General features: G+C 37.4%; 1 protein-coding gene across 2 annotated transcripts in view; it reads left to right on the forward strand.

Annotated features, from left to right (window-relative positions):
* SGCZ (sarcoglycan zeta) overlaps positions 1-25,142 on the forward strand; it is a 995,626-nt gene that overhangs the window by 816,792 nt on the left and 153,692 nt on the right. The window lies entirely within an intron of this gene.

The raw sequence follows: 25,142 nt of genomic DNA on the forward strand, positions 1-25,142 counted from the left end.
CAGTAAAGGGACTGTATAAAGAGCTACATTAGGTAGTTAGAGGGGTCATTGTATTGAGTAAAAGCTTTGATAGCTAGGTTAGTAATGTTGTTATTTGTAGGTATCCAGTTAGTTTTTGTTTTGTAAGGAAATAATATTGGTATTAAGTCTGTGAGTAATTGGGGGCGCTACATTTTGAGCAGTTTGAAAAATTCTAATATTGCTTCTCTAACAAAAATTCATGTCTGTGCAAGAGGTAATGAAATATTGGCAGCCATTAACTGTTAATTTTTCCTTTTATAGCGGCTAACGTATTTCAACAGTTTACATATTACATTGTTTTTTACTTGGTGCTTACTAAATATTGGCAGTGGTTTGCTGTCATCGGCTCAATTTTTACATCAATCGGAAAAGATAAATGATAATGTGCACCATGTTTACACTTCCCAAATGATAATTTAACCACTACCTAACTGATTTTTGTTTCACAAAAAGAGATGTATAATTGTGTGCAAAAATGTTGGGAAAAAAACATATTTTGGTGCTTGATTGATTCCTTTGTATAACGTGTAAGGAAAATATTAATTTGCATCTGTAAAATTAAACACCATACACCTGTAAAAAATGTATCAATCTGACCAATCTAATTTGTCTGTTTTTGTCACCTTGCAACATATTTCAATTTATAGAGATAATTTATTTGGATTTAAATGACTACTCTTTGTTGAAAGCTAATATGCAAAACTGGGGAATGGGTAATAAAGGGATTATCTATATTTTTAAACAATAAGAATTCTGGTGTAGACTGTCTCTTTAACTCAATGTGCTAATAAAGGCATGCTTTTATGTCTGCCCAAATTAACTTAGGGGTTTATTCCAATCTTTCAGATTTTGGCTTTACCCAGTTTAGGGCTCGTTTCCATTGAGCCGTTGAAAATGGAGCAGTAAACTACCGAAGTTGCCGGCAGCTAAAAGTAATTTACGGCTCCATTTTAGTACCAGGTTTCCATTGAAAATGATAGCACATTGCGTGCAGTCAACCTTTTCATGTAGGTGTAAGTTAACGTTGTCTTAACGCTTCCACCCGATGCCGGATCTCTTGAAAATGTATAGGTTACTATGGTAACCCGACCTTGCACTACACTTACACTAGATTGCATATACGGCACCGCATACAAGTGTGGCGCGTTTATTTTAACTGTCGCTTGCTGTTAAAATAAAAGCAAACACCTAACACATGCGCAATTTCTACTTTTCAAACGCCACCCCCACCACAATAACTAAAAAAACTATTAACCCCAATCCGCAAACTCCCATATCGCAAAGTATCTATTAAAGTTATTAACCCTTAAAATGCCATCCCCCTACAAAAAAGTACCTTTTTAGACTATTAACTCCTAGTCCGCTATTCACTCACATCGCAAAAGTACCTATTTAAACTATTAACCCCTAGTCCGCCATGCACCCACATCGCAAAGTACCTATTCGAACTATTAACCCCTAGTCTGCCATTCAACCACATCGCAATCTGCCTTTTTAAACTATTGACCCCTAATCCGCCATTCACCCACATCACAATCTACCTATTTAAACTATTAACCCCTAATCCACCATTTACCCACATCACAAAGTACCTATTTAAACTATTAACCCCTAATCCGCCATCCCCCCACAACGCAAATAACTAATCTAATCACTAAGCCCCCTAACCTAAAACCCCCTAAATTAACCTACATTACATAAATTAAAAAAATACTAAATTGCAATTAAAATAAAAAATCCTAACATGAATTTAAAAATAAAACCTAAAATTAAATTACAATAATTAAATCTAAAATTACAAAAAATAAAAAGTCTAAAATTACAGAAAAAATAAATCAAATTATCAAAAATTTAAAAATTAAACCTAATCTAATACCCCTATAAAAATAAAAAGGCCCCCCAAATAAAAACACTGCGTAATCTAGGGCAAAAAGTGATCAGTTATTTTACCTAAAAATACAAATGAACTCATAACAGTAAAGCCCCAAACCCACCAAAAAAAACAAAAAAAAACCTAACACTAAAAAAACCCTGATTTGAACAGCCAATAGGATTTCAGTAGCTCTCATCATATTGGCTGAGTTGAAAATATCAGCCAATAGGAAAGCAACGGTACCCCAATATAAAATGGGTACCTTGCATTCAAGCTTCAGTGTGCGGTGATGATCGTATGAAGAGGATCCTTCACACTTATTGGTGGTTTGACGTGTCAGGTTTCTTTTTGGGAGGTGGGTTAGAATTCAATGGGAAAAAGGTCTCATAAAGCACCTTTTTCCTATTTTACACCTAGTTGAGCCGGGTGTAATTTTTGTTAATGTATTGGCAGCCTCCGACAGGCATTGGCTGATTGAATCACGTGAGGGTGTTTGATCGTGAGTGAAGTTATCCGCTTGTTATGTTACTGCGGACTGGAGCATGAGACATTGGCGTCTTTTACGAGAACTTCTGATGGAAACTAGAACAAGCTTTTTCACTTAGTGCTTATGCCAGTTGACCCCGGGCAAGCAAGTATAGCTCCAGAGGCACACTTGATATCTGCATATGAGGACATTGAGGTATGAGAGGACGGACCTTATGACCGACAAGGCATGAATATTATGGCAGAGTACAAACCTGTATTCCTGGGTCCCGAGGAGACAAGGAACTGTATGTAAATTTACACATATGTGCTGTTACACTGGAAAATGCATATCGACAATGGCTATATGCCGCACTACTTGGATTAAAAAGTGATTTCTTCCCATGCCTAAGGCAATATGAGGGTCCTATTGCTACTTCTATGATACAGAAAGCACTTTAACCCTTTGGCTGCTAAGCAATTTCCCACCTGGGTGCTAATATTTTTTTTTATTATTATTATTTTTGCAATTTTTGAAAACTTTTTTTTTTACTTTTTTATTTTTTTTTTTACAGACCACCAAGACTTACACTGTTGGAAAGGTTAGGCGATTACCTTTCCAACAATGGGTCTTGGGGGTCTGTAGCTGCTTAGATGCCTGAGATACAGGCTTCTAAGCAGCATGCCCCCTCTTCCTATACTTAACATTGTTAAGTATAAATAAAGTTGCGCAGTGACGTCATCACATAATTGCGCGTGACGTCACCACACATCACGTGAAGCCCCGGCGATGCCTGTCACTCTACAGGCATGATCACCGGGGTAGGAGCAGCAAGGAGCCCCCAGATATCCCTCAAGGTGGGAGAGTGCTCATGACGGCTCTGAGCCATCATTAGCACCAGATTGAGAAACTCTGTGACGGCTCAGAGCCGTCATTAGCACTCAAAGGGTTAAAGGACTAAGATATCTAAGAGTTATAACTCACCATGCATGGTTCACCTAAAGTGTTTTCTATCTGTATATGTATGGCGCATAACCACTGACAACTTAGATCCCCATTCATATACTGTTCAGGCCATACCTTCCAGCTTGGCTGGGGTTCTGTGCACAGTTGGGGTGTAGTTTTTGTGAAGTTTCAGCCACTTATCCATACACTTGTTATATGCTGTCTATCTCATACTACAGTTGTATTAACCTCATGTGACCGGTCTTTCATGTTTATGGTATACTATTTTTCGTTTCTTTTACTTTGTCTTATATTGTGATACTTTGTATGTACATGTTTCTTGATGAGGGCATTCTTTTGCCAGGATTTTTACAGTGTGTACTCTATTTATATTCTATTTTTGTAATAAATCATAAATTTGTATCTATGTGCCATATCTTCTAAGAGTGCTGATTTCCCTGTCTTTTAAGTGAGCATATAGTGACTCACTAGGTGTTTAGCTCATTTTCTTTACCATATCAAATATATAAATAAATGTATGGGTCTGCACCTGATAATTTTAAAATGACACTTTATGTATGTACCTAATAGGACATACTCTATACTGCTTGAAAGTTAACCAAGGACCAAACTAGTCTATACTATTGTGAAAGCCTCTGACAGTATATTAACGGTTTGCAGGGTCATTGGAAACCTGATGTTATTTAAAGATTAGCTGCTGCTGATACTTTCTATGGGACACAAAAATGTTATCGGCAGCAAGAGTACGGTTGCTGAAATTGAGTTATAACGGTCCGAAGCAGTCAGTGAACGATATTGTTTCCGACAACATATTTAACGGTTTGCGAGTCCTTAGTTTTCAGCTGATGTGGGAAGCATGTTTTTTGAGTGATTAAAATCCAGAATGGATTCAGCCACAAATAATTTTGAATAGAAAAATTAATATAGACCATGTATACAAATACACCTCTAAAATGTCATCTGAGGTCATTTTAGTCTTCCATATGTACAACATAAAATAATTATTTACAAATTGTCTGGAATACCTGCAAAGATGTGAAAAAGGCAGACTCTGAACTTTATCAAGTGCCTTTAGGTGTCAAATAAGGGGGTTCTCAATCCTATATGTATTTTGGAACCATATATTATGTTTGGGTGGACAGGGTTCATACTACACACTATAAGGTTCTCTCAGGTGATTACTATAAATACCTGATGCCCATCTGAGCATTAAACTCCTAATTTTCCTCCCTATTTTAATGTTTACATGGAGCTGCCTTGACCCCCTTCAGAGCCTAGAGCACCTTAAGAATCACCTAGTATACATATAATTGGTAATAATTTCATACATATTAGACCCCTCATTTGAACAAGGGCACTCTCCACTTTCAAATGAGAATTGTGCATGTGTGTTGTATACTGTCTGGTAGACTATCCTCTTTCAAAGAATAGGTATAATGTGGATCTATGTTGTGGGAGAGCAGAGAAATGGGTTCCATCTTAGATCACTAACAGTGATAACTTTTGTGTGCCCCTCGGCAAGCCTTTATCCAGGCCACTTGTAAAAAAGGATGATGGCATGTTGTTGTTTGCACTTAAGGCATAACATTGATGACAAAAACATGCCATTTTTAACATTTAAAGGGATAGTCAACACCAGAATTTTTGTTGTTTAAAAAGAAAGATAATCCCTTTATTACCCATTCCCCAGTTTTGCATTACCAAAACAGTTATAATAATACACGTTTTACCTCTGTAATTATCTTGTATCTAAGCTTCTGCTGACTGCCCCCTTATTTCAGTTCTTTTGACAGACATGCAGTTTAGCCAATCAGTGCTCACTCCTAGGTCACTTTACGTGCATGAGCTCAATGTTATCTATATGAAACATGTGAACTAATGCCATCTAGTGGTCAAAATGTATTCAGATTAGAGGCAGTCTTCAAGGTCTAAGAAATTAGCATATGAACCTCCTAGTTTTAGCTTTCAACTAAGAATACCAAGAGAGGGGTTGATTCAATACAAAGATTGAAGCGTGTACACTTATTAGCACTCACATCTCATGGTGATGTGGCTTTAAATTTAGAACCTTTAGTGCCAAAAAGGGGGGACGGTCTGTGCCGTAAAAATAAAATATAACCTTTATTAGATTTGTTAAAAAAGATTCCACAAAACAAACATAAACATATATGTATTAAAAACACTTAATGTTGAAAAGGATAATATCACGAGGATTGAAATGCTAAACGTAGCTATCTGTAAGGAAAGTTATCTTCAGGCTTATGGTTAGGGGTATTCCTGGTTCCCTGGATGTCTCCTGGTTATAGCTGCTGCTATATGTGATATATAATGCTTGTGAAAATAGTGGTACTATTATCTTGTTCAAATATTATAGTTATTCGTAGTCTCAAAAATCTTTTGAAAATAGACTTATTTTACAGTGTAGTACCTATAAATGTAATTGTATATGCTTCTCGGGCATGTGCTTAGGGTTCTTTGATATTAATGCTGCTAAAGCAGTGATACTTATTAATGTATAGCACTAGTTATTGTGATACTGTTGAATTATCACTTTCTGGACATATAGTTGCTATCGTATGCTTGTTATATACCTCCCCTTTCAAAGGGTTAATTTGGCTAAGTTCTTAATGCAGATATGGTAACCTATTGAATTTTCATAATTAAAAGGTATGCCCTAATAATATTGGGTATGTATTTTTCGTTATTTAGCATAAATATTCTGCTGTTGTAGGGCTGTATGCAATTTTCAACGTTAATACAAATGTTGCTATTAGGACATAGCGTTATACAAGTACACACAGTGTGAATTGTATCTAGATTACTGGTCTATGTTTTCATGGAGGTATTTGTTGTTTATCCCTCAGTCATTTATACTGTGCGTTGTGCAGATTAACACAATATCAATTTATATTCGGATTATTCCGATTGTTAGGTTGTGTTTCTCTGAGGGTATTTGGCGCATATTCCCTGGTGCTTGGTGCCAACAATATCAAGTATTTCAATGCTTATCCATAGCATTGAAATACTTGATATTGTTGGCACCAAGCACCAGGGAATATGCGCCAAATACCCTCAGAGAAACACAACCTAACAATCGGAATAATCCGAATATAAATTGATGCACAACGCACAGTATAAATGACTGAGGGATAAACAACAAATACCTCCATGAAAACATAGACCAGTAATCTAGATACAATTCACACTGTGTGGACTTGTATAACGCTATGTCCTAATAGCAACATTTGTATTAACGTTGAAAATTGCATACAGCCCTACAACAGCAGAATATTTATGCTAAATAACGAAAAATACATACCCAATATTATTAGGGCATACCTTTTAATTATGAAAATTCAATAGGTTATCATATCTGCATTAAGAACTTAGCCAAATTAACCCTTTGAAAGGGGAGGTATATAACAAGCATACGATAGCAACTATATGTCCAGAAAGTGATAATTCAACAGTATCACAATAACTAGTGCTATACATTAATAAGTATCACTGCTTTAGCAGCATTAATATCAAAGAACCCTAAGCACATGCCCGAGAAGCATATACAATTACATTTATAGGTACTACACTGTAAAATAAGTCTATTTTCAAAAGATTTTTGAGACTACGAATAACTATAATATTTGAACAAGATAATAGTACCACTATTTTCACAAGCATTATATATCACATATAGCAGCAGCTATAACCAGGAGACATCCAGGGAACCAGGAATACCCCTAACCATAAGCCTGAAGATAACTTTCCTTACAGATAGCTACGTTTAGCATTTCAATCCTTGTGATATTATCCTTTTCAACATTAAGTGTTTTTAATACATATATGTTTATGTTTGTTTTGTGGAATCTTTTTTAACAAATCTAATAAAGGTTATATTTTATTTTTACGGCACAGACCGTCCCCCCTTTTTGGCACTAAAGGTTCTAAATTTAAAGCCACATCACCATGAGATGTGAGTGCTAATAAGTGTACACGCTTCAATCTTTGTATTGAATCAACCCCTCTTTTGTAGTCCAAAAAGTACACAGCACCTAACTCTAATATTATAGCAAGGTGAATTACCTGCCTCAATTATTATAGAGCATCTCAAGTACACCGGATAGTAGTGCTATTTAGTCTCTCTCTTTTCTTTCTTAAGAATACCAAGAGAACAAAGCAAAATTGGTGATAAAAGTAAGTTGTTTAAAATTGCATGCCCTATTTAAAACATGAAAGTTTTTTTTGGACTTGACTATCCCTTTAAAGGTTTAAGCTAATTCTAAAATATATGTAATGTTGATTATTTAAACCATAAATAAATTTGTATTTTTTGAACTTACAACCGAAAAAAAATCCCTAAAAAAGACTGTACCTTTTGAAATGTCATTCAGTTATAGAAGCCAAAATGGCAAATATCAAGAAAATGACTCCTTAAAGATTAATTAAAATGAAAACAAAAACCTTACGGCTAGATTACAAGTTTTTCGCTTATAGCTGTGCGGTGCTAACAAGCAGTTTTGTCTCACCGCTCACTTACCTACAGCGCTGGTATTACAGGTTTTTACAATCCCGGTGTTAAAAGGCAAAAAGTGAGCGTTGAGCAAAATTGTGCTCCTTACCGCACCCCAATACCAGTGCTGCTTAAGTCAGTGGTGAGCTGGTCATACGTGCTCTTGCACAATTTCCCCATAGGATTCAACGGGGAGAGCCGGCTAAGAAAAAGTCTAGCACCTGCAAAAAAGCAGCGTAAAACTCAGTAACGCAGCCCCATTGATTCCTAAGGGGAAAGAAAATGTATGTCTACACCTAACACCCTAACATGAACCCCGAGTCTTACACTTATTAACCCCTAATCTGCCGCCCCGACATTGCCAACACCTGCATTATACAAGGAGTGCAGAATTATTAGGCAAGTTGTATTTTTGAGGATTAATTTTATTATTGAACATCAACCATGTTCTCAATGAACCCAAAAAACTCATTAATATCAAAGCTGAATAGTTTTGGAAGTAGTTTTTAGTTTGTTTTTAGTTATAGCTATTTTAGGGGATATCTGTGTGTGCAGGTGGCTATTACTGTGCATAATTATTAGGCAACTTAACAAAAAACAAATATATACCCATTTCAATTATTTATTTTTACCAGTGAAACCAATATAACATCTCAACATTCACAAATATACATTTCTGACATTCAAAAACAAAACAAAAACAAATCAGTGACCAATATAGCCACCTTTCTTTGCAAGGACACTCAAAAGCCTGCCATCCATGGATTCTGTCAGTGTTTTGATCTGTTTACCATCAACATTGCGTGCAGCAGCAACCACAGCCTCCCAGACACTGTTCAGAGAGGTGTACTGTTTTCCCTCCTTGTAAATCTCACATTTGATGATGGACCACAGGTTCTCAATGGGGTTCAGATCAGGTGAACAAGGAGGCCATGTCATTAGAGTTTCTTCTTTTATACCCTTTCTTGCCAGCCACGCTGTGGAGTACTTGGACGAGTGTGATGGAGCATTGTCCTGCATGAAAATCATGTTTTTCTTGAAGGATGCAGACTTCTTCCTGTACCACTGCTTGAAGAAGGTGTCTTCCAGAAACTGGCAGTAGGATTGGGAGTAGAGCTTGACTCCATCCTCAACCCGAAAAGGCCCCACAAGCTCATCTTTGATGATACCAGCCCAAACCAGTACTCCACCTCCACCTTGCTGGCGTCTGAGTCGGACTGGAGCTCTCTGCCCTTTACCAATCCAGCCACGGCCCATCCATCTGGCCCATCAAGACTCACTCTCATTTCATCAGTCCATAAAACCTTAGAAACATCAGTCTTGAGATATTTCTTGGCCCAGTCTTGACATTTCAGCTTGTGTGTCTTGTTCAGTGGTGGTCATCTTTCAGCCTTTCTTACCTTGTCATGTCTCTGAGTATTGCACACCTTGTGCTTTTGGGCACTCCAGTGATGTTGCAGCTCTGAAATATGGCCAAACTGGTGGCAAGTGGCATCTTGGCAGCTGCACGCTTGACTTTTCTCAGTTCATGGGCAGTTATTTTGCGCCTTGGTTTTTCCACATGCTTCTTGCGACCCTGTTGACTATTTTGAATGAAACGCTTGATTGTTCGATAATCACGCTTCAGAAGCTTTGCAATTTTAAGAGTGCTGCATCCCTCTGCAAGATATCTCACTATTTTTTTACTTTTCTGAGCCTGTCAAGTCCTTCTTTTGACCCATTTTGCCAAAGGAAAGGAAGTTGCCTAATAATTATGCACACCTGATATAGGGTGTTGATGTCATTAGACCACACCCCTTCTCATTACAGAGATGCACATCACCTAATATGCTTAATTGGTAGTAAGCTTTCGAGCCTATACAGCTTGGAGTAAGACAACATGCATAAAGAGGATGATGTGGTCAAAATACTCATTTGCCTAATAATTCTGCACTCCCTGTATTTTTCAACCCCTAATCTGCTGCTCCGGACACCGCCGCCACCTACATTATAGTTATGAACCCCTAATCTGCTGCCCCCAACATCGCCGCCACCTGAATTATATTTATTAACCCCTAATCTGCCGCCCCAATTTCGCCGCCACCTACCTACACTTATTAACCCCTAATCTGCAGCCCCCAACGTCGCCGCCACTATACTAAATGTATTAACCCCTAAACCTAAGTCTAACCCTAACCCTAACACCCCCTAACTTAAATATAATTTAAATACATCTAAATAAAATTACTATTATTAATTAAATTATTCATATTTAAAACTAAATACTTACCTATAAAATAAACCATAAGATAGCTACAATATAACTAATAGTTACATTGTATCTAGCTTAGGGTTTATTTTTATTTTACAGGCAAGTTTGTATTTATTTTAACTAGGTAGAATAGTTATTAAATAGTTATTAACTATTTAATAACTACCTAGCTAAAATAAATACAAAAGTACCTTTAAAATAAAACCTAACCTAAGTTACAATAACACCTAACACTACACTATAATTAAATAAATTAACTAAATTAAATACAATTACCTAAATTAAATTAAATTAGCTAAAGTACAAAAAAACATTAAATTACAGAAAATAATAAACAAATTACAGATATTTAAACTAATTACACCTAATCTAATATCGCTATAAAAATAAAAAATAAAAAATGTAAAAAAATAAAATACAAACAACCCCCCCAACAGTAAAACCCACCACCCACACAACCAACCCCCAAATAAAATACTATCTAAAAAAAACTAAGCTCCCCATTGCCCTGAAAAGGGCAATTGGATGGGCATTGCCCTTACAAGGGCAGTTAGATCTTTTGAGGCCCAAACCCCAATCTAAAAAATAAAACCCACTCAATACACCCTTAAAAAACCTAACACTAACCCCATGAAGATCGACTTACTGTTCTGAAGACCGGACATCCATCCTCAAGGAAGCGGCAGAAGTCTTCAGCCAACCGGGCCGAATTCCTCAATGAAGCCGGGAGAAGTCTTCATCCAAGCCGGGCGAAGTGGTCCTCCATATGGGCAGAAGTCTTCATCCATCCGACAGGGAGCGGCTCCATCTTCAAGACATCCGGCGCGGAGCATCCTCTTCAAACGACGACTTCTTACTGAATGACGGTTCCTTTAAGTGACGTCATCCAAGATGGCCTCCCTTAGATTCCGATTGGTTGATAGAAATCTATCAGCCAATCGGAATTAAGGTAGAAAAAATCCTATTGGCTGATGCAATCAGCCAAAAGGATTGAAGTTCATTCCTATTGGCTGATCCAATCAGCCAATTGGATTGAGCTTGCATTCTATTGGCTGTTCCAATCAGCCAATAGAATGCAAGCTCAATCCTATTGACTGATTGCATCAGCCAATAGGATTTTTTCTACCTTAATTTCAATTGGCTGATAGAATTCTATCAGCCAATAGGAATCTAAGGGACGCCATCTTGGATGACGTCACTTAAAGGAAGGAAGCCGTTATTTGAAGAGGATGCTCCGCGCCGAATGTCTTGAAGATTGAGCCACTCCGCGTCAGATGAATGAAGATAGAAGACTTCTGCCCATCTGGAGGACCACTTCGCCCGGCTTGGATGAAGACTTCTCCCAGCTTCGTTGAGGACTTCGGCCCGGTTGAATGAAGACTTCTGGCACTTCCTTGAGGATGGATGTCCGGTCTTCAGAACAGTAAGTCGATCTTCAGGGGTTAGTGTTAGGTTTTTTTAAGTGTGTATTGGGTGGGTTTTATTTTTTAGATTAGGGTTTGGGCAGCAAAAGAGCTAACTGCCCTTTTAAGGGCAATGCCCATCTAAATGCCCTTTTCAGGGCAATGGGGAGCTTAGTTTTTTTTAGATAGTATTTTATTTGGGGGGTTGGCTGTATTTTTATTTACAGGTAAAAGAGCTGATTACTTTGAGGCAATGCCCAGCAAAAGGCCCTTTTAAGGGCTATTGGTAGGTTAGGCTAGGGTTTTTTTTTTTGGGGGGGGGGGGCTTTTTTATTTTGATAGGGCTATTAGATTAGGTGTAATTAGTTTAAATATCTGTAATTTGTTTACTATTTTCTGTAATTTAGTGGGGGGGGGTTGTACTTTAGCTAATTTAATTTAGGTAATTGTATTTAATTTAGTTAATTTAGTTAATTATAGTGTAGTGTTAGGTGTTATTGTAACTTAGGTTAGGTTTTATTTTACAGGAACATTTGTATTTATTTTAGCTAGGTAGTTATTAAATAGTTAATAACTATTTAATAACTATTCTACCTAGTTAAAATAAATACAAACTTGCCTATAAAATAAAAATAAACCCTAAGCTAGATAAAATGTAACTCTTAGTTATATTGTAGCTAGCTTAGGGTTTATTTTAAAGGAAGTATTTAGTTTTAAATAGGAATTATTTAGGTAATAATATTAATTTTTAATTAGATTTAAATTATATTTGTTAGGGTGTGTTAGGGTTAGACTTAGGTTTAGGGGTTAATACATTTAGTATAGTGGGGCGACGTTGGGGCGGCAGATTAGGGGTTAATAAATGTAGATAGGTTGTGGCGATGTTAGGGATGGCAGATTAGGGGTTAATAATATTTAACTAATGTTTGTGAGGCGGGATTGTGGCGGTTTAGGTGTTAATATGTTTATTATAGTTGCGGCAATGTCTGGAGCGGCAGATTAGGGGTTAAAAAATGAATTATAGTGTTTGCGATGTGGGAGGGCCTCGGTTTAGGGGTTAATAGGTAGTTTATGGATGTTAGTGTACTTTTTAGCACTTTAGTTATGAGTTTTATGCGGCGTTGTACCATAAAACTCTTAACTACTCACTTTTAAATGCGTTAGGACTCTTGACGGGGTAGAGTGTACCGCTCACTTCTTGGCCTCCCAGGACAGACTCATAATACCGGCGCTATGGAAGTCCCATTGAAAATAGACTTTACAAAGTTTACGTAAGTCATTTTGCGGTAAGGCTAAAAAAGTGTGCGGTGACCCTAAACCTTCAAGACTCGAAATAGCAGCGGGCATAAAAAAGCAGCATTAGGACCTGTTAACGCTGCTTTTTTAACCTTACGCACAACTCGTAGTCTAGCCGTTAGTTAATAGATTAATTAATCATCAATGTATGAAGTTAACTTTGTTGTTAAAAGGGGTTAATTGATTAGTCCCTAAGAAAGAGAGGCTAACAGCTCTAATATTAGTCAGAGGAACTGTGTAGTATTCTAATCTTCTGCTCCACTGCACAAAATCCACCTCTGTTAAGTGACTTATTGTCTCACATTTGCTGACTTGACAAGTTCCAAAAGTTCAGTTCAGATATTGCTTTTCTTAACAAATGCAGTTTCTCTCTAGTAAATTACTAGCACTCAGGAGAAAAAGAAATAACATCTTTCTTTTAGCAACATTAAATATTTTGGTCAACCATCAATATAAAAACTATTTGGCAATGCAAACATATAAAGTCATCATATGGGTGTTTTGTTTTCAGATTGATCTACTGGATTTGTGATTCTTGAACTCTTGTGACTTAAGAGCCTTTTCTAATAAGTTTTAAAGCATTTTTTTTTACCAAGAACCACTCACACTATATTTACAAATTGTGCAAATCAACAGATCCTATAGTGAGCTTTAAGTTTAATATAATTGGGGGAAAAACTGTGATGGTGTAATTTATTTCATGTAAGTGGCAAGAGTCCATGAGATAGTGACATATGGGATATACATTCCTAGCAGGAGGGGGCAAAGTTTCCCAAACCTCAAAATGCCTATAAATACACCTCCCACCTCACTCATACCTTAGTTTTACAAACTTTGCCTTCGGTGGAGGATGGTGCAGCAAGTTGTGCTTGATTTCTTCTGTGAAAGGCGCTTCTAAGAATTTTAAAGCCCAATTCCTCTCAGAGTACATTTTTTGTCAGAGGGATGTGAAGGGAGTATTGCTTGCTGATTTTATGGTTTCACCCATGGGAAATCTATTCAAAGGCTCTCTGTTATTGTTCACAGGGATTCATCCCCTGCCTCCCTTTTCAGATCAACGTTAATACTTCTTTACCATTACCTCTGCTGATATTTTTCATACTGGTTTGGCTGTCAGCAATATGTGGATGGATGTCTTCAGGTTTGGCACTTTATATTTTTAAAGTTTTTAAATATATATTGCATATATTTGCTATGAGTCAGGTCTATGTTTATTTAAACAACCAAGCCACATATGTTAAAGTTCACACACAATATCTATTACACATCCTTGATTAGTGTACTACTACCTAGACCCACTGAAATAAACACTGTGACCAATGAACGCAGTGTAATTCTAAAACAGTACAAGATTATCACAGTGCAGAATTAGTCATACTATTTAGTATTTAGTATTTTATGAGCTGAACTACAAGGAGAATTCAGTTACAAATTAAATCAACAGAGTACTATCTCTGTATGAGATAAAAAAAACTTTAAGAGTTACACTTGGATACCAAGCCAATTCATACAGGCCAAAAATATTTACAAGTGTATCACTATTATTAACTATACTGAGTCATACCTTGTTAATATCAGTATACCCCAATAAGATACATGCATATGTAATTATATAATAATTTCCAACAGGAGAAGTGTTTTTAATTTCAAGTGGGCAGACAAACTATATCATAATAGTTGATGTCTTTTTAAGCTAATTGAATAAAAGTTATTTTTAAATAATACATTGAAAATATTTTGCAAAGTATCCCTACAAGAATAAGTGCAAAGAAGCATACCCCATGAAATAGTCACCTCTTTGGTTACTATGTTAATTCAGTAAAAATTGTTACTTTCTAGGCTTACGCACCCCTCCTTAAGTGAACCATTACTGTTATAATAAGGCAATACTAGCCAAATACTTATAGTACAAGTTCATTTAGGAGGCTACATACAAGTTGCAAAGAATTAAAGGTTCCGCATTCGTTAGTTAAACTATTTATATCTACCTAGACTAATTTCTAGGCTTCTAAGGAACATTACTACTATACTCACCAAAATGAGTTTACAAAATGACCTACTAGCAAGACAACAAAAAAGACTACAAGATCTAAACTTAATGTTTAATACACCTAATGAACCACATCCAAATGCCAGTGAGGATCAAATAAACAATCTGTTGTGCCAATCACACAAAACACTCTATAAACATTCTAAAAGGTGGTGGAATTTACATTTCTTTCAAAAATATAAACAAGAAAACATGATCCCTAGAGGGTTACGATTTAAAATGTTCCCAGGATATGATCTAAAAAAACCAACACATATTGAGAGGTGGGAGACAGCTCTAACAACATGTTCCCTAACATTAATAGAAATTCTGATTGAAGCAGATCAGGATGAAGTTGCAGCCTTAGAAGCTGAAATACAAATACACAATGAGAACTTAGAGGGCTTTGAAAACTTAGAAAAATTCAGTAAGTTGTACAAACAATATCAATTTGAACTGGACAAACTAGAGAATGAATTGATACTGAATAAAAAACAAAAGTATCAGAGAGATCAAGGAGACTACCTAAATAAAAGAGTGTACAAATGGCAAAAAAGATACACCACTCGCTCTCGTAAAACAAACCAGAATCAGAATCCAGTTCACCAAACTGAAAGTGATATAGAAACTTCAGAGTCAGATACCTCTATAGACAGTATTAATACTGAATTTAACATCCAACCTAGAACTTATACCAGGTCACAGACCCAAGCGCTAGAAACTAGCGATAGAATAATCCCTTCAACAGCTGCAGGCACTTCTTCCTCTTCATCATCTTTTTTAGGATCAGGTACGGACACACAGAGGATCATACCTATCAGCAATACATCACAAGAATCCAGACCCAACAAACGAAAACCTCAATCAGCACCTCAAAGGGAAACAAGAAGGAGACAAATGAGCCCTTTCTCAAAGATAAGAACAGGAACCTAAAAATGATCAACCTCACTGATCATGTCTTAAACTCAGATCATATCTCCAGTCTATCTAAAGGGCTTAGCTTTTGTCCCACAAATAGGTTAAATAAATTTGAAGTGGTTAAAGACATCAACCTTTACACTAGAAAACTCCTACTCAAAAAGCTCTATGCCAAAAAGAACTTGGAGATGATTGGACAATATCAGATCAGTCAGCATTACAAGATTTACAAGAACTGTTACTGGATAATTAAGCAAACGAGAATCCTGATACAAACTGGAGACAAAAAATAAAAAACAAATCGAAATACGTTCCTCCCAGCAACTTATCCCCACAAATTCAAGTATTTAATGAGGTAGTATGTCAACAAATTGAAAATTTACCAGAATATAGAACTACTTCAAATCTAACTAGACAAGAACAAAATGCACTAAAGGAAATCCAGACCTGGCAAGATACCATCATTAAGCCATCTGATAAAGGTGGAAATATAGTCTTATGGGATAAACAAATGCACCTAGATGAAGCTAAACAACAATTAGACAATAATCAATGCTACAAAAGATTATTTGGTAATCCAACCCAGATGTACAAAGAAAAATATGACAAAATGATTGATAAAGCATACAAAGATCAAATAATTAACAGCACAGAAAAACAATTTTTAACACAATAACACCCAACAACAGTTACATTCTACCTTATCCCTAAAATACACAAAGACATTAATAAACCGCCAGGCCGCCCTATTGTGTCAGGCAATAATAGCCTTACTGAGAAGCCAAGTCAGTACGTTGACCAACGTTTGAGGGAATATTTATACACTTTACCCTCTTATGTTAAGGACACAATGGAGGTGCTTCAAAAATTAAATCACTTGACACTATCTCCAAATTCATTTCTTGTTACAGCAGATGTCGAGTCATTGTACACAAATATTAAACATCAATTGGGTGAAAAAGCAATTTCATACTTTTTAACAACCAATGAAACCGACAACCAAGACCATAACCAATTGATCAAACAATTATTACACTTCGTACTAAATCACAATTATTTCACTTTCAAAGATCATTTTTATCCACAGACCCAGGGGACAGCATGCGCGCCCACCTACGCAAATTTATTTTTGGGATGGTGGGAGAACAAATCAGTATTCACCGATGACAATGACAAATATATGCAGAACATTCCTTTCTGGATCCGCTATATAGATGATATTCTATTTATATGGCAAGGACCAGAGGATATGTTGAAACAATTCATTAATATTCTCAATAACAACAAGCTAAACGACTATATTCCCTGTCATTCTGCAAAGCATTCCCAGCACTCTGTTTGTTTTCCTCTCCTGTAACTATTTTGGTACGTGACTATATTTTACCTGTCATTCTGCAAAGCATTCACTGCACTCTGTTTTTTTTCCCTCTCCTGTAACTATTTTGGTACGTGACTATATTCCCTGTCATTCTGCAAAACATTCACTTCACTCTGTATTTTTCCTCTCCTGTAACTATTTTGGTACAATATTATATTCCCTGTCATTCTGCAAAGAATTCCCTGCACTCTGTTTTTTTCCCTCTCCTCTAACTATTTTGGTACGTGACCATATTCCCTGTCATTCTGCAAAGCATTTAGTGCACTCTGTTTTTTTCCCTCTCCTGTAACTATTTTGGTACATGACTATAATCCTTGTCATTCTGCAAAGCATTCACTGCACTCTGTTTTTTTTCCTCTCCTGTAACTATTTTGGTACGTGACTATATTCCCTGTCATTCTGCAAAGCATTTACTGCACTGTTTTTTTTTCCTCTCCTGTAACTATTTTGGCACGTGACTATATTCCCTGTCATTCTGCAAAGCATTCACTGCACTCTGTTTTTTTCCCTCTCCTGTAACTATTTTGGTACGTGACTATATTCCCTGTAATTCTGCAAAGCATTCACCTCACTCTGTTTTTTTCCCTCTCCTGTAACTATTTTGGTACGTGACTATATTTCCTGTCATTCTGCAAAGCATTCACTGCACTCTTTTTTTTTCTCTCCTGTAACTATTTTGGTACGAGAATATTTACATAGAGCAAATTATTTTAGTTTGTTAATTTAGTCCTACATTTGTTGTACTGTTATCCAATGTCTTACTTCTAATGTTTTGCTAATTGCCATGTGAGGCTCAATCCTTATCAATACTTGCTGTTATTCCAAAATGTATAGCTGTCTTATGCCACAGTTTTAACCCCCTCCAAATTTTATTGCCTGTTTATTTAACATCTCACCCTGACCAGAATCTAACTTTCCAATTGTCCTTTCCAATTGTCTTTGATTACCAATCATCTAAATTTAGTGGACTCAGCTGACTGTCCTGCCTGCATGTATTTCACACTAGATTGGGATGTGCATTGCACAGGGGGTGCATTGCTACAATAGCATATGTTCACATTTTTAAAGTGAACATTTTATAAGTGAGGCATTACAAATAGAATTATACAAGAATTGAACAAGGATTGGGCAAGGGGCAAGACACAAGGCAAGTACTTTTGTAATATTATGTTTCATATACCTTTTTGTTTTCTTATGCAATTGCTACTGTAATCCTGTGTCTTATGTGTTTAACTGGTTCCCACTTTTGTAAAAATGCTCAATATATTCATAATCATTTTTGCAACCTCTTGTCTCTATAACAAACTACATTATTCAATTACTCCTTCTCCCTCTCCACCTGCACTGTTCATTAAACCATCTCTCTTAAACTCACCTTAATTTTGTACTCATGAACTTTACCTATTCCTAAACACTCTCTCTTCCCCCTGCAGCTCATCTCAAAAACAGTCTCACTACTGTAAATCCGTATCTCATCTCATGTCACTCTCCCTCTTGCTTTTACTTAATGCTGGGGACATCTCCCCTAATCCTGGTCCCCAACCACTGCCTAGCCGTGCACATCCATGTGTAACATCCCATAGACTCCGAAAACAAAACTCTGCAAACCTTACTCACATTCCTCTTGCATCAAAAGCCACTACCCATTTCACTTGCACACTCTGGAACTCTCGCTCTGTTTGCAACAAGCTCACTTCTATACATGACCTCTTCATCTCCCGCTCCCTCAACCTTCTGGCCCTAACAGAAACCTGGCTCTCTCCCCTAGACACAGCATCCACTGCTGCTCTGTCACATGGGGTCTCCACTTCAGCCACACTCCTAGGTCTGGTAATAGACAAGGAGGTGGTGTAGGAATTTTACTTTCCTCTCGTTGCACCTTTAAACAAATACATCCCATCTCTTCACTTACATTTACCTCATTCAAAACCCACATGATTCGCTTTTTCTCCCCTCTCTCTGTAAGTGTTGCAGTCATATACCAACCCCCTGGCTCCTCATCTCAATTTATAGATCACTTGGTTGCCTGGCTACCTTATTTCCTTTCCTCAGACACCCCTGCCCTCATTCTTGGCAACATCAACATCCCTCTTGACAATCCCACTGCCTCATCTCCAAAACAACTTCTGCAACTCACTTCCTCTTTCGGTCTGTCACAATGTCTGATTCTCCCACTCACAAAGATGGTCCCTCTCTTGACCTGATCTTTAGCTATCGATACACTCTCTCAAACTTCACAAACTCCCCTTTCCTCTTTCTGACCACCATCTCCTTACTTGCAACATATCATCCCTCCCTACAATTCTCCCTCCTTCTCTTCACACCAAACTCCACACAGGCATTATGTAATTTCCCTCAAACCTCTCCTCTTATCCTTTTCCTCATTTTCCTGCCCTGAACAATCTATCTGCTACTATAATTCCACCCTTATATACATACTTGACAATCTCGCCCCTCTTACCATAGCTCGGAAATCACATCATCCTGGCATACTCCTCTGACACGGTACCTACGCAAATGTTCCCGTACTGCTGAGCGGCACAGGAGAAAATCTCGGAGTTCAGCTGATTTTCTTAATTACAAATTCATCTTGAACTCCTACTATTTTGCCCTTAATCTCCATAAGCAACACTACTTCTCTACTCTTATCTCTAATCTTTCTTCAAACCCAAAGCGTCTGTTCTCCACTTTCAATACTCTCCTCCGCCCTCCCCACCTCCTAATACAACTTCTCTGTCAGCTCAGGACTTTGCCAGCCACTTCAATAACAAAATTTACTCCATCAGAAATGAAATCAGCTCTCAACATAATTCTATTCTCTCACCCCCCCAAATGCTCTCACTCAACCACAACCCACATAACCTTAAACTTAGCTCATTCTCCCCTGTTACTGAGGAAGAAGTTTTGGCACTTATAATGCGCTCTCACCTCAGTACCTGTCCCCTTGACCCTATCCCCTCTCTGCTACCCTTACCCCTATACTTACACACATTTTCAACCTCTCCCTCAGCACCGGTATATTTCCCTCATCACTGAAACATGCACTGGTCACACCTATCCTCAAAAAACCTTCCTTTATCCTACCTCCCCATCCAGCTACCGCCCTATTTCCCTCCTCCCTCTTGCCTCAAAGCTTCTCGAAAAACTAGTATATGCACGCCTATCCCATTTCCATAAGTTAAACTCCCTTCTTGACCCATTGCAATCTGGATTTCGTCCCCATCACTCCAAAGAGACAGCTATTGTTAAGGTTACCAATGACCTACTTACAGCAAAATCAAAAGGTCCCTTCTCTCTGCTTATCCTCCTTGATCTGTCCGCAGCCTTTGACACTGTTGACCATCCTCTCTTGCTCCAAACCCTCCAGTCCTTCGGCATCTGTGACACAGCCCTTTCGTGGCTCTCTTCCTACCTGTCAAACTGTACCTTTAGTGTAGCCTTCTCTGGGGCCTCCTCTGTCCCATCACCACTTTCTGTCAGAGTACTGCAAGGCTCTGTCCTTGGTCCCCTTCTCTTCTCAATCTACACATCATCACTAGGTTCCCTAATAAAGTCCCACGATTTCCAATATCATTTGTATGCCGACAACACTCAAATCTACTTCTCTGCACCAGACCTATCTCCTTCCTTGCTAACCCGTGTCACTAACTGTATTTCTCACATCTCTTCCTGGATGTCCTCTCACTACCTCAAGCTAAATCTCTCCAAAACCGAGCACCTCATTTTCCCCCCTTCTTCCAAAATATTCACCCCCAATCCCTCTATAACTGTCGACAACTCCATCATTACCCCTACCCGCATGCCCGATGTCTTGAGGTCACATTTGACTCAGATCTTTCTTTCACTCCTCACATTCAGTCCTTGGCTAAAGCCTGCTGCTTCCACCTTAAAAACATCTAAAAAATTTGACACTTCCTTACACAAGACACAACTAAGATTTTAATCCACTCTCTCATTCTTTCCCGCCTCGATTACTGCAACTATGTCCTCTCTGGTCTCCCAACCTGCCGCCTAGCTCCTTTACAATCCTTAATAAATGCCTCTGCCAGACTCATCTTCCTTACATGCTGCTCTTCAGCTGCTGCACCTCTCTGCCAGTCCCTTCACTGGCTTCCTCTTGCCTCTAGGATCAAACACAAAATTCTCACTCTGACATACAAAGCCCTCAACTGCACTGCTCCCCCCTACATTTCAGACCTTGTCTCCAGATACTATCCCTCCTGTCCCCTTTGCTCTGCTCATGACCTACTACTCTCCTCCTCTCTGGTTACCTCATTGCACTCCCGTTTACAGGACTTCTCCAGACTGGCTCCCATCTTGTGGAACTCTGCCTCGCTCCACAAGATTCTCCCCTAGTTTTGAAAGCTTCAAGCGCTCCCTAAAGACTCTACTGTTCAGGGATGCTTACAACCTATGCTAACCTTACTTTATACCAGTTCCACTCCTCCATCGCTATCCCCTGAACCCCCTTAGCATGTAAGCCTAAGAGTCCAGCTGTTTGTAGATCACCTTCTTAAGAGCTGACTACAACAGTGCAACTCTTGGCAGAGCCCTCTACCCATTTGATTCCTATATTTGTTTTGTTGTACTCCCCCTTTGTTTATAATGCTGTGGAATCTGTTGGCGCTCTACAAATAACCGATGATAATAATAATAATAATATTGTTTTCTGGCTCCAGGTAAAGGCAGAAAGCCTCTGCTATTTCTCTGTTTTTTTGGTTAAGACTTTAGATTCACAAATCTTATCTGGAGGCGGGGCAGTATCCGCCTCAGAGAATTACAGCTCATTCTACTTAATTAGTTGCCACTTCTTGGGCTTTCAAAAATGAAGCTTCAGTTGATCAAATTTGCAAAGCAGCAACTTGGTCTTCTTTGCATATTTTTTCTAGTTTTACAATTTTTTTTGCATTTGCTTCTTCGGAAGCAGCCTTTGGTAGAAAGGTTTTTCAGGCAGTTGTCTCAGCTTGATTCTAAAGCTTTTTTTTTTTCACTTTTTTTTTTAATTTTTAAGAAACTTAATTATTTTTTGGGGATTTAATTTCTCAGTGGAAATAGCTGTTTTTATTTATCCCTCCCTCTCTAGTGACTCTCTGGATTTCCACATCTTGGGTATTATATTATATCCCATACATCACTAGCTCATGGACTCTTGCCACTTACATGAAAGAAAACATAATTTATGTAAGAACTTACCTGATAAATTAATTTTTTTCATAGTGGCAAGAGTCCATGAGACCCACCCTATTTTTTGTGGTTATAATTTTTTGTATATAGCACATTCTTTTTTTTCATTTACTCTTTTTGTATGCTTTTTACTCCTTTTTATACACCTCACTTCTTGGTTATTCTTTAAACTAAGGTGTGAGTGAGGTGTATTTATAGGCATTTTGAGGTTTGGGAAACTTTGCCCCCTCCTGGTAGGAATGTATACCCCATACATCACTAGCTCATGAACTTTTGCCACTATAAAAATGAATTTATCAGGTAAGTTCTTAAATAAATTATGTTTTTGTTTCCTCATTAAAATAATTGCTAAATAATATTGACTAAAATATATTTTAGAATTATATGACCCTCTATATCAAACATCAGTAATTAAAACCACAAAATCAATTAAAATAATATGCGTTATGTACATGATATTTCTGGGTTCTCAACTGATTATGTGCCAAATTAAGAGTGGCACGTTAACAGTTTTTAGCTAGTTTATCACGGGTGTTTGTGCGCATTGGATTTAACGCTTGTAGTATAAGTTGAAAGTAAATGCGAAAGCATGAGTGCAACTGTGATTTACACTAGAATGATTACCGCAACCTCAGCGCTCTGGTTAACTGTTCCATGACCCCAAAAAGTGTCACAAAAACATAAAAAATGCATAACATTTCATACTCTCCTAATAACAGTAATTAAAAAAAAAAAAATAAGTGTTAGAAAAAAAAGCAGGATAAGGGATTTAACATTAAGATACATACATCTACATGCCTAAATATCATTATGTTATATATATATATATATATATATATATATATATATATATATATATATATATATATATATATATATATGTGTGTGTGTGTGTGTGTCTGTGTGTTATACATATATATATATATATATATATATATATATATATATATATATATATATATATATATATATATATATATGTGTGTGTATGCATATGCATTTACAGACATACTTTTAATCTAGCCCTATTTTGGTACAAATTTTAAAGTTAAAAGTGTGATTTGGACTTTATATTTAGCTTTTTAATCAAACAAAATACAATTAAAACTCGAGTTGAGTATGCATTTATAAAAATTCATACAAATAGAAAAAAAATCCACTCAAAACAGAAAAATTAATGATATATTTTTCTAAAAGATTGTAATCAAACTATGTGTTATGTTCCCCTTGTCAATATTTTCATGGGACACAGAAATATGCCTGCTAACACCCACATAATATATATATATATATATATATATATATATATATATATACAGGGAGTGCAGAATTATTAGGCAAGTTGTATTTTTGAGGATTAATTTTATTATTGAACAACAACCATGTTCTCAATGAACCCAAAAAACTCATTAATATCAAAGCTGAATAGTTTTGGAAGTAGTTTTTAGTTTGTTTTTAGTTATAGATATTTTAGGGGGATATCTGTGTGTACAGGTAACTATTACTGTGCATAATTATTAGGCAACTTAACAAAAAACAAATATATACCCATTTCAATTATTTATTTTTACCAGTGAAACCAATATAACATCTCAACATTCACAAATATACATTTCTGACATTCAAAAACAAAACAAAAACAAATCAGTGACCAATATAGCCACTTTTCTTTGCAAGGACACTCAAAAGCCTGCCATCCATGGATTCTGTCAGTGTTTTGATCTGTTCACCATCAACATTGCGTGCAGCAGCAACCACAGCCTCCCAGACACTGTTCAGAGAGGTGTACTGTTTTCCCTCCTTGTAAATCTCACATTTGATGATGGACCACAGGTTCTCAATGGGGTTCAGATCAGGTGAACAAGGAGGCCATGTCATTAGATTTTCTTCTTTTATACCCTTTCTTGCCAGCCAGCTGTGGAGTACTTGGACGCGTGTGATGGAGCATTGTCCTGCATGAAAATCATGTTTTTCTTGAAGGATGCAGACTTCTTCCTGTACCACTGCTTGAAGAAGGTGTCTTCCAGAAACTGGCAGTAGGACTGGGAGTTGAGCTTGACTCCATCCTCAACCCGAAAAGGCCCCACAAGCTCATCTTTGATGATACCAGCCCAAACCAGTTCTCCACCTCCACCTTGCTGGCGTCTAAGTCGGACTGGAGCTCTCTGCCCTTTACCAATCCAGCCACGGGCCCATCCATCTGGCCCATCAAGACTCACTCTCATTTCATCAGTCCATAAAACCTTAGAAAAATCAGTCTTGAGATATTTCTTGGCCCAGTCTTGACGTTTCAGCTTGTGTGTCTTGTTCAGTGGTGGTCGTCTTTCAGCCTTTCTTACCTTGGCCATGTCTCTGAGTATTGCACACCTTGTGCTTTTGGGCACTCCAGTGATGTTGCAGCTCTGAAATATGGCCAAACTGGTGGCAAGTGGCATCTTGGCAGCTGCACGCTTGGCTTTTCTCAGTTCATGGGCAGTTATTTTGCGCCTTGGTTTTTCCACACTCTTCTTGCAACCCTGTTGACTATTTTGAATGAAACGCTTGATTGTTCGATGATCACGCTTCAGAAGCTTTGCAATTTTAAGAGTGCTGCATCCCTCTGCAAGATATCTCACTATTTTTGACTTTTCTGAGCCTGTCAAGTCCTTCTTTTGACCCATTTTGCCAAAGGAAAGGAAGTTGCCTAATAATTATGCACACCTGATATAGGGTGTTGATGTCATTAGACCACACCCCTTCTCATTACAGAGATGCACATCACCTAATATGCTTAATTGGTAGTAGGCTTTCAAGCCTATACAGCTTGGAGTAAGACAACATGCATAAAGAGGATGATGTGGTCAAAATACT

This window comes from Bombina bombina, chromosome 2 (genome assembly GCF_027579735.1).
Source record: "Bombina bombina isolate aBomBom1 chromosome 2, aBomBom1.pri, whole genome shotgun sequence".
NCBI classification, from domain to species: Eukaryota; Metazoa; Chordata; class Amphibia; order Anura; family Bombinatoridae; genus Bombina; species Bombina bombina.